Raw genomic sequence first — 10154 nt, forward strand, 5'->3', positions numbered from 1 at the left:
TGTTCATTTCGGCCAGCTTCTTTGCGATCTCCATTAAGCTTGTTGTTTGTCCTTGAAGAAGCTGTTGGAGTATTTGCTTCAGGTCTGAGTCAGGAGCGCTAGAGGTTTGTTGTTGCTGTGGTACAAACCCTGGTGATGGATGTTGTGGTTGATAACCTCCCTGAAACTGTTGCTTAGGAACAAACCCTTGACTTTGGTTGTATGGGACGAATGGTTTGGGTTGGGTCTGCTGTTGTGGAGGGTAGACTTGATCCTGCGGGTTTGCAACATTGGTACTCCTGTAAGACAGATTGGGATTGTTTTGCCTGAAGTTGTTGTAGCCTTTGTTGTAGCTTCCTTGGTTTTGCACATAGCTTACTTCTTCTGACTGGAGAGTCTCCCCATCCTGGACTTGTAACGTCTCATCTTCACAGAGAAAATGGACTTGCTTCTGTTGCCCAAGAAGTAGTTTGTCCAGCTTGTCATTCATGGCCTTCATGTCCTTGCAGTGCTTCTCCTCTAAGTCAGAACTTCCTCTGATGGCTCTGTCATAATCTTCATTGTAGTTTCCATCAGACTGAGCTAAATTCTCTACCAGCTCCCATCCTTCTTCAACTTCCTTATTCAGGAAATTCCCGTTGGATGTTGTATCCAGGAGCATCCGGATCTTGGGGAGAACTCCTTGATATGTCTATAATTTGCATGTTTTATACATCCATTTATCACCATTTTGAGTCTAGTTTCGTTCATCTTTCATAGCATTCATCATCATTTCGCATAATTTGCATGTTTAAGTGTGTCTAGCATTTGTCTTGCATGCATTTTGCATTCTGGACTTGTTTCAGGTGTTTCGGAGCTATTGGTGTTAAGAAAGAGGAAAAATAGAGCTGAAAGTCACATTTGGACCATTCTACTCGATCACCAGTAGCAGAGAAGGAAGCAGTCAGCTCAGCAGACCATCAGGACCCTTCTACTCGATCGCAGAGGAAGAGGAGCAGTCCATCCTGCCAGTTCACAGTTCTACTCGATCACAAAGGAAGAGGAGCAGTCCATCCTGACAGTCTACCCACATACTCGATCGCAGGGTTAAAGAAGCAGTCCAGATCAGTCCTTCAACCAACCTACTCGATCACAGGAGAGAAGAAGCTGTCCAGATCCTGCCACCAACCATTCTACTCGATCACCACCTCGACCCTCTGATCAATCCGTACTCAACCAAACAACCTGAGCAAAGGAAAGAGAAGAGGAGAGAAGGAACCACTTGATCGCGGGTTTCGATTCACGCTCGACCATGAAGCCCACTTTGAGCCCATACACTCGACCACAACGTTCCATGGGCCTGTTAAGTGGACTCGAAGCCCACTTACTTATCCTTGTCGTTTTTGCTATAAATAAGTCTCTAAGGGTTTCCCCTGAGATATCGATTTTCATTCTCTTTTCAATTACGTTTTAGACTCGCAACCTAGTTTCGTTCAGTAGCTGCTTTTGCTTCTGAAACTCTGTATTTGCGTTTCTTCTAAGTTATTGAGATTTTGCTTTTGTTTCCTTGTTCATTTCTGTTTTATTTCCTTTAATCTTAGAAGTTATGCAATCATCAATCGTTTCTGTGTCTTTGAGCATGTTGTCTGAGTAGTGACTAGGATTTCTGAGGATGGGATAGAGTAGTTGTGAGACCCATGGTCGATTCTGATGGTTAAGTGTAGTTTTATTGAATCCCTTCTGGATTAGTTGTGTTTACTGCTTATTCCTTTCTGATCAACTGGAATTCGATCAAAAGCATTCCCGCACCCAAAAGGTGTTCGATGGAATGCTTGATCTACTAATTCCAGTGATAATCGTCTCTATCCCAAGGGATTGGCCGTTTAGAGCGGTTATTGACTTTAACAGTCGGTTCTTATTGCCTGCATAGTTAGATTCCGTTAATGGGAATTAGTCTGGGCTAGCTTTGCTTGAGGATTTGTTGCACGGGAGTGAATAAGTCTGTTGTTGAACCTGTTGTCCAGGGATAGCTTCATTGAGAATTGTTAACCATCTGAATTGATTATAGAATCCACACTATTCGATTACCCCATCCTTAGGAGTTTCTTATACAATTGATTTTATCTGTCTACTTACTTGCTTCTGGTTTGTTACCTGATGTTCAAGTTTTTAACAATTTTACTCTGTGACACTGGTTTACTCGATCGCAGCCTCCCTTATGGCAGTGAGCCTTGTGATCGAGTATAGCAGTCCATTTCTGCAAATTCACTGTTTTCTGCATCAATCACTAGAACTGTTAGAAAAACAACCAATTCATGCTTGGCTTGACTTAGTGCTTTCTGATCATATCTCATTTGTTTGCATCACACCTGATTGGATTGACACCTAAAATACTACAACGACAGGATAGTGTTTTAGGATAATTGATCGTAAAATCCTATTATCAATTTGGCGCCGTTGCCATTTGGGTGTCTGTTTGCTATATTTGAGATCATTAGAAACGTTACGATCAAGTTCGTTTTTTTTTTTTACAAGGTTATTAACTCTGTGTCTTTCTCTCTATTTGTGTGTTTCAGGTACTATCTCTGATTACTCTACTCAGGCTGAGCTGATCCCTGTTGCATGCATACTAGATCAAAAGGACATCAGAACCTGCTTTTCAACGAGAACATCAACCGTATTGCTCGTGAATTAAGAGAACAGACAGGCACAGACATTATGGCCGACGATCAGAACCCAAAATTGCCAAACAACATTGGTGCAGGCTATGCTCCACGCAATGACAATCAGCGCAATGGCATTGTGCCTCCAACAGTACAGAATAATAACTTCGAGATCAAAAGTGGTCTCATTGCCATGGTTCATGGCAACAAGTTTCACGGCCTCCCCATGGAGGATCCACTCGATCACCTGGACGAGTTTGATGGGCTCTGCAGCCTAACTAAGATCAATGGAGTCAGTGAAGATGGCTTCAAGTGGCGTTTGTTTCCATTTTCTCTTGGAGACAAAGCCCACCAGTGGGAAAAATCACTTCCTCAAGGCTCCATCACCTCCTGGAATGACTGCAAGAAAGCCTTCCGGACTAAATTCTTCTCCAACTCCAGGACTGCAAGACTCCGGAATGAGATTTCTGGCTTCACTCAGAAGAATGCTGAGACTTTCTGTGAAGCATGGGAGCGTTTCAGAGGATATTAGAATCAATGTCCTCACCATGGTTTCTCCAAAGCCTCACTCTTGAGAACCCTCTACAGAGGAGTTCTCCCTAAGATCCGGATGCTTCTGGATACAGCATCCAACGGGAATTTCCTGAACAAGGAAGTTGAAGAAGGATGGGAGCTGGTAGAGAATTTAGCTCAGTCTGATGGAAACTACAATGAAGATTATGACAGAACCATCAAAGGAAGTTCAGACTTAGAGGAGAAGCACCGCAAGGACATGAAGGCCATGAATGACAAGCTGGACAAGCTACTCCTTGTGCAATAGAAGCAAGTCCATTTTCTCTGTGAAGATGAGACGTTCCAAGTCTAGGATGGGGAGACTCTTCAGTCAGAAGAAGTAAGCTATGTGCAAAACCAAGGCGGCTACAACAAGGGCTACAACTACTATAAGCAGAACAATCCCAATCTGTCTTACAGAAATACCAACGTTGCAAACCCGCATAATCAAGTCTACCCTCCACAACAGCAGACCCAACCCAAACCATTCGTCCCATACAACCAAGGTCAAGGATTTGTTCCTAAGCAACAGTTTCAGGGAGGTTATCAAACACAGCATCCACCACCTGGGTTTGTACCACAGCAACAACAAACCCCTAGCGCTTCTGACTCCGAACTGAGGCAAATGCTCCAACAACTCCTTCAAGGACGAACAATAGGCTCCATGGAGATCGCAAAGAAGCTGGCCGAGATGAACAATAAGATAGACTGTAGTTATAACGATCTCAACATCAAGGTAGAAGCACTAACCTCAAAGGTCAGATACATGGAAGGCCAAACTGGGTCAACCTCTGCTCCCAAGATTACTGGGCTACCAGGGAAGTCAATTCAGAATCCCAAGGAGTATACTGCTAACGCCATCACTATCCGCTATGATCGAGAGCTGCCAACTCGACATACCATTAACTCAATCACTGCAGGCAGTGTAGTTTAAGAGGGGGAGGATTTCAATCAAGATGACATTGTGGCTGACCAAATACTAGAAGAGCCCATACTTGACAAGCAGTCTACTCGATCACAAGCTTCCCCAGTCGCTTCCACAGTTGAACAACCATCTGCTGCAAAGACCGAGGATACAGTATTTGTGCCACCTCCCAAGAAATTGGGAGATCCTGGTTCGTTTTCCTTACCTTGCTCTATAGGTCCTTTAGCCTTTAGTAACTGCCTATGTGATCTAGGTGGTTTTATCAGTCTCATGCCTCTCTCTATGGCCAAGAGACTAGGTTTCAGCAAGTACAAATCTTTCAACAACTCCTTGATCCTGGCCGATGGGTCTGTTAGACTACCTCACAGGCTATTAGAAGATTTGCCTGTTAAGATCGGAAATGTTGAAGTCCCCACAGACTTCATAGTGCTCGAAATGGATGAAGATCCAATAAACCCTTTAATCTTCGGAAGGCCCTTCTTAGCTACAGCTAGAGCAGTCATAGATGTCAAGAAGGGGAAGATTGATCTTAATCTTGGAAAAGATTTTAAGATGAAGTTTGACATTAATGATGCTATGAAGAAACACACTCTACATGACCAGCATTCAATCACTGAGGACAGTGAAGTTCAGGAAGGGGAGGCTTCTAAACGGATTGAAGTCTCAGTTATTGAACTAAACCATTCAGCTGAATCCCGCCATCAAACTCAGTCTGCCTTGGAAGAGAAAGCTGCTATAATCGAGAGAATGGTAAAGCGATTCAAGCCAAGTCCTTCACCTTCACTTGCTCTCCCATGGACGTTCAGGAAAACTTGGAAAGACAAATATGAATCTCTTGCAGAGAAACAGATTGACGAGATGGAAGCAGTGATGCCATTAATAGAAGTCCTCAAGCTGATTCCGGACCCTCATAGAGATGTGAGAAACTTGATATTGGAAAGGCTCAACATATATCAAGATTCAGGTGACAAATATGATACCAATCCAATTCAAGCCACTGATGAGAGGATTATTCAAGAAAAGTTGGAAGATCCTGGATCTTTCACTCTACCATGCTCCATTAGGCAATTAACTTTCAGTAATTGTCTATGTGATCTAGGAGCCTCAGTCAGCCTAATGCCACTCTCTGTGGCAATGAGGTTAGGATTCGTCCAGTACAAGCCTTGTGACATTACCTTGATTCTTGCTGATAGGACTACAAGGAGACCTTTTAGCCTGCTAGAGGATGTGCCAATGATGATTAATGGAGTAGAGGTGCCTACTGATTTTATTGTGCTTGAGATGGATGAAGAATCTAAGGATCCTCTGATCTTGGGACGACCTTTCTTGGCCTCAGTGGGAGCAGTAATAGATGTCAGATATGGTAAGATTGATCTCAACCTTGGGAAGCACATCAGATTGCAGTTTGACATCAACAAAACTCCAACAAGGGAAACAACAGAGAGAAAGACCTTGGAGATTCAGAGAGCAGTTCTAGGAGAAGGATTTGAGGCCGCAAAAGTGAAGGAACCAGTTCTAGTCCAAACTCAACCTTCGAATTCAATCGCTCGATCGAGTATACCTTCAGTGCTTAATTGGCGAGAGTTCAAAAAGAAGTCTGATCTCCAAGAAAGAACCATACAGGAGCTAGCCTACACCGTCAAAGAGCTTAGAAACATATTGAGTCGGGTTCAAAGGGAAGTTCAACCTCAGCCCAACGTTCACATTGCTTCAAGAGAGGATGCTGAGTATAATGATAAGATCGGTGAAGAAGAAGACTTCTTAAGTCTTCTCTGTCACACTTTCTCTGCGTAATATGTGTGAGGAGTCAAGCTAGAGACTTTAAACAAGCTCACTTGGGAGGAAGTCCCATGATTATCTCTGTAAATAATTTTTCCTTTCTTGTTATTTTTGATTTGTTTTGGTTGTATTTGTGGTTCTCAGGAATGGAGAAACAATCTGGAGATAGAGTAAAAATTCAAAAATTTTACTCTACCAAGGACATGGGGATCGAGTATATCAGCCCAGTGGAGTCCAAAAATTTGAAACTTTTTTGTTGCACCCGGAGACTCCGCCATCGAGTAGGAGGGTCGAGTATGTGTGTTTTTGCTCACAAAAATTCTAATTCATCACCACATACTCAATCACAAGGAGAACTAGACGATGAGAGTGTGCAACAGAGCACCCTACCAACGTGGAGATCGAGTATAATGGTCAGTATGGTGCAATTTGATTATTTTGGAGCTGAAATTTAGAAGGAGGATCAAGAGTAAAACAAGCTCGGAGGTACAGTAATCAACTCTAATGAGTTGCGATTTTGCTAATGGTGGTTAAGGAGATTCTCCACTTGAGTCAATGGAGGCATCCCATCATGTCTCCTACATCCCATTATGTCTCCCACCAAGCTAAAGCCACCAACTTACCCACCTCTTTCCCACATGTTTCTAATGAGTGCTCCACTCCCCTCCACATGATTTCAAGCCTAAAGTCTCATTCATTCTCCTCCACATCTTCAAGGACACACCACTCATACCATTCCCCTATAAATCCAACACTTCCAAGGAGAAATAACCACACCAACTCATCTCTCTCTCACTACAAAGCTCTACCACTCTCAGCTCACTTCTCTCTCTAAAATCACCAAGGCAGCTCAACCGTCCGCCTTTCACTCACCTTTACTCGATCACAAGCTCTCTCCCACCGCCATTCACTCACCTCGTTTACTCGACCACGCTGTCCCATAACCGCTTCCATCAGCTACATCTAAGGTTTACTCAATCTTTTGTCTCACCCAAGACTTTAACTCTTTCTTCCATCTTGTTTTTGGATCGTTTGAACTCACTAACCTACTAATTTGTAGTTTTGAGTTTGATTCGTTCAGTTCGAAAAATGAGTTCATTCAATGACCAGGTGAGCTACACTTCTAGCCAAGATCACAATTACAACGTTAATGAGAACGAGTCATGGTCTACATCTCTTCCAGAAAGAGAAGGTCATGAGTACTCTCGGCTCAGAGACGACATCGCAAGAGGCAAGAAAACCATGGAGGAGATATCCAGTTCGTTGAAGGACGTTGCAACGAAGCCTTGGAAGACAGACAAGAAAAAAATCTCAATGGAAGAGTACTGTGAGCTCTTCAGGCGGCATAACTTCGTCGGGACTAGGTACCCGCATCCAGGGACGATGGTGGAGCTCGGTATCTATGACGATATCGAGTATCTTTATGAGCAAAGCAGTCTATTCACCCTCATGAACCGTCCCTACAGCGCTTACAAGGAGGAAACAATCCAGTTTCTCTCCTCCTTCCAAGTTGAGATCTTTTCTGAGAAGAAGAAGAAGAGAGAAAGAGAGTACGGGCTCGGCTACTTGACCTTCACCATCCATGGCCAAGAGTACATCTTCCCCCTGAAGCAGCTGGAATCTCTCTTCGAGTTTAAGAGCGGAGTAGGCACTGGCCACCGTGTTGCCAGAAAAGAGTTAATTGGACTCTGGGAGACAATTGGAGATGACGTCAAGTTCTTCTCTTCCCGCTCCAAGAGCAACACCATCAGGAGCCCAGTCCTCCGCTACTTCCACCGCAGCCTCGCCAGTGTCCTCTTTGCAAGGGAGATAACTGGTACGATCGTCAACGGGGAGATGGAAGTGATGGTGATGGCACTGCAGGAAACCCTGGGCGAAACCAAAAATAATACCGTGTTGGTAGGTGACAAGTCAACCTCTTCTACTGTTTTCTTCTTACTCGGCCACCTATGGAGCTACAGATCATGGGCGGTGACGAATGCCAAGAAAACTGCTAAAGGAAAATTGTGTATGGGTGGGCTGATAACACCTATATTGTTAGCATGTGGAGTGCCTTTAGAGTCAGAAGAAGTCCTTCCTAAGTGGGTTGACATCGAATACTTGAGGAAGACCACGTCATTGGATTGGGAGATGCTGGATGGAAGGTATGCCTGGATATTTGATCTTCCGGAAGCAGAAGGGGCGAGATTTCTCCTCCCTCACCAGGCATTCACCACGATCACGGAGAGAAGCAATATTGATTTCAAACCACCTGTTCAGATGCTCTATGGCGTGAACGAACTTGTTTAACCTACTGAAGAAGAAGGAACCAATGCTGGAGAAAATGAAGCTGCTGAAGAAGAAGAGGACCTGGATATAGAGGAATATAACACCAGGAGGTTCCATTTTGCTGAACACATATCGCCATCAAGACAGAGCAAGAGCCTCAATGAGAGTCATGAGAAGATCAGCAAGCTCCAAGCCTGGTGCAAGTTCCAAGACAAGTTCATTGGTAAATGCTTCAAGATGTACAAATCCATGCAGAAGAAGTTGAATCGCTCCTCTACTAGCACTTTTGCTCCAAGAGTAGACCCTCCTGAAGAGATACCCTCCAGACGCTATGATTCAGATGCACCAAGGGACTCAACCTATGAACCGGTTCAAGACGTCTACACAAGGGAGAAGAAGGAAGCAAGCACTGGTTCACTCAGGTAGCAAGGCGAGGCTCCTCAACGCCAGGCGACCACTAAACCGCCGCACTGACCGCCAAGCCGACCCTGTGATCGAGTATCCTGCACCAGAGGGGGAAGAGCAACAACAAGGACCCAGCATTCCATGGGAATACACCAGAGAGGAGATGGACGACTACATCTCCAGGACCTTCAACTGAGGTACCACACCCAACCATCATTGTAAATACCATTTTCTGTTTTTGATTTTATAGTGTCTCTCTTGAAATCTCCTTCAGATTTTTACTACACAAGGGACTGTGTAGTTTAAGTTTGGGGGAGAATTCAAGACGTATTTAACATGTTTTCTTTGAGTTTTGTTTTCAAATTTTGCATTTCACACTTGAGTCAGCATTCATCTAAAGCATAGAAAAAACCAAAAAAATTTGAAAATTTTCTGAAAATGTATTCCACAAAAACAGAGTGTTCATCTAGTTGCATCACATTTAGGATCGAGTCTAGTATTTTTCATATAGGATTGTTGCATATGCATAGGGGATTATGATGAAATAGCCTTGTAAGCATGTTGGTTCAGTAGATAGACTCAATGCCCTCGTTGCTAGTTGGCTGATGCGTAGTCAATGAAATTGAAGTAAAACTGCACCATGTCTTGAATGCTCTACTCGATCACACTGTCATGATTTGATACCATTCCCTATCAATTTGAACCCGAATCTGATTTACAATTATCATGTCTTAGCATCAAATTTGAACTCATGGATACCATATACATACTTGGGTTTTCTTTCAACTTTTCACCATCCTTGCTAACCCAAGTAGCTGCTTCCATCATAGGAGCAGTTTCCCTAGTCCTTAACCAAACCTTTCTTTTAAAAGCCCTGTAATATCTCGTGTGTGACTGTGAGGGCTGATTCAGGATTGAGCTTGGTAGAAAGTGTTAGGTTTGAACCGACAAGAGTAGTGTCTCATGTAGTTCTAGTTCACGTTTTCTGGACTAGATAGGACTAGGTGGGAGTCTATTTTTGGGTGGGGGTTGAGTATATGAGTAAAAGAAGGAAAAGGTTGATGTTTTTAGGAGAAGGAAGTTGAGAAACAAGTTACTCTAGTAATGGGTTTTGAGGAACTAAAAGTCGAATCGATAGGCTCTGTAACAAAAGAAAGCAAAGATTTAGAAAAGTCTTTATCATAAGAAGATAACAAGATGTGAGACCCCGTCCTGGACGTCTCGGCGTCCGGCGACCATGGTCACACGTTCGTGCCTCTTCCCGGCCGAACCTCCATATTTTTCGCGATTTAACATAGAATTGCCTTTACGAGGCTTACTTCTGTAATCGCTTTCTTAGTACCCAGCGGAAGTATTTCTACCCTTGGTTTAATTCCAACCAAACCTTGTACCGGTTTGATCATCTTTGTCCCTTAGACTTTAGATCGATCGTTAACTCGGCCAAGTCATGCAATTTGTTCGTTAACCATTCTAAGTCTAACGATTGCATATTCTTTGTATCCCTAATCCAACGGCCAATTCCCAAACGTCTATCTTAACTAATAAGTTAGATGTGTTTACATACCTTGGCCTACATGCGGATTTGATTCCTCTTCGATCCGTCT

The sequence above is a fragment of the Arabidopsis lyrata genome (genome assembly GCF_000004255.2).
Source record: "Arabidopsis lyrata subsp. lyrata unplaced genomic scaffold ARALYscaffold_1, whole genome shotgun sequence".
NCBI classification, from domain to species: domain Eukaryota; kingdom Viridiplantae; phylum Streptophyta; class Magnoliopsida; order Brassicales; family Brassicaceae; genus Arabidopsis; species Arabidopsis lyrata.